This window comes from Clarias gariepinus, chromosome 5, assembly GCF_024256425.1.
Source record: "Clarias gariepinus isolate MV-2021 ecotype Netherlands chromosome 5, CGAR_prim_01v2, whole genome shotgun sequence".
Taxonomy (NCBI): domain Eukaryota; kingdom Metazoa; phylum Chordata; class Actinopteri; order Siluriformes; family Clariidae; genus Clarias; species Clarias gariepinus.
Window position 1 is genome coordinate 1,182,501 of NC_071104.1, and position 1,005 is coordinate 1,183,505.

The 1,005-nt window shown below is 33.2% G+C and overlaps 1 protein-coding gene across 1 annotated transcript in view; it reads right to left on the reverse strand.

Moving 5' to 3' along the window:
- sox21b (SRY-box transcription factor 21b) overlaps nucleotides 1-745 on the reverse strand; it is a 4,303-nt gene extending 3,558 nt beyond the window's left edge. The window contains exon 1 of the mRNA XM_053496684.1: nucleotides 357-745. The gene's annotated coding sequence lies outside the window, so the exon portion shown is untranslated. The remainder of the gene's footprint in view (nucleotides 1-356) is intronic.
- Between the last annotated feature and the right edge of the window lie 260 nt (nucleotides 746-1,005).

Below are 1,005 nucleotides of genomic sequence, written 5' to 3' on the forward strand. Positions count from 1 at the left end.
GAGCGTGAAAAGTTTGGCGTGTTACTACGGCACTCGTTTAACAGAGAATCCTGCGTCCGTCATTCGACGAGCTGCGTCGACTTGAAGTCAATCACTTGTTTATTATCGTTTATATTTTTGTAAGAATTAAATTTTTTTACAAATCCGGTCAACATCAGACACGCGGAACATAAAGAGTAAAACAATCTTCAGTTGTACAGTGACAGGACAATAATAATAATAATAATAATAATAACAATATTAATAATAATAATAATAATAATAATAATAATAATAACAATATTAATAATAATAATAATAATAATAATAATAATAATAATGAATCATAAACAGCTGGTGATTCTAAGGATACTTACAAAAATCATGAACGAGTTCATCCGAGGTTTCAGTCTGATGGTAAAGTCAAAAATAATTTAAAAGTCACTTGCGTTAGATTTTGCTGCTCGTCATTCAGAAAAAAATTCTTTAAGATTTAAAACATTTATTTAATTTTCTTTAAAAAAAACAGTTAGACATTATGAGACTTCAGTGTGGTGTTCATCGCTAAATGAAAAATAAAATAACTTTAAAAAAAAAAAAGCAACAAAAAGATTTCAAATTAAAAGAAGTATCTAAATTCTTCCGGTTAATGAAAAATCCACAATTTCTTTTATTTTATTGTTTAAAAATAAACACCAAGAAGATCCAAGGTTAAATCCGCTGTGATGTTTTAAGTTAAAAGAAAGCAAAGAAAGGAAGAAGTACGTCTGAGCTCTCTCTCTCTCTCTCTCTCTCTCTCTCTCTCTCTCTGTGTGCCTGTGTGTGTGAGCGAGTGTGTGTCTCGGGCATAGTGACTTATACAGACTCTAAGTGCAGCAATCTGAGAGCTTTGTGTGTGTGTGTGTGTGTGTGTGTGTGTGTCAGGTAGAGGGAAAAAGGGGGCCGGAGATCATGTGCACACACCCCCCATACATACACACTGAAAAGGAAAAGGAGGGGCAGAACACACACACACACACACACACA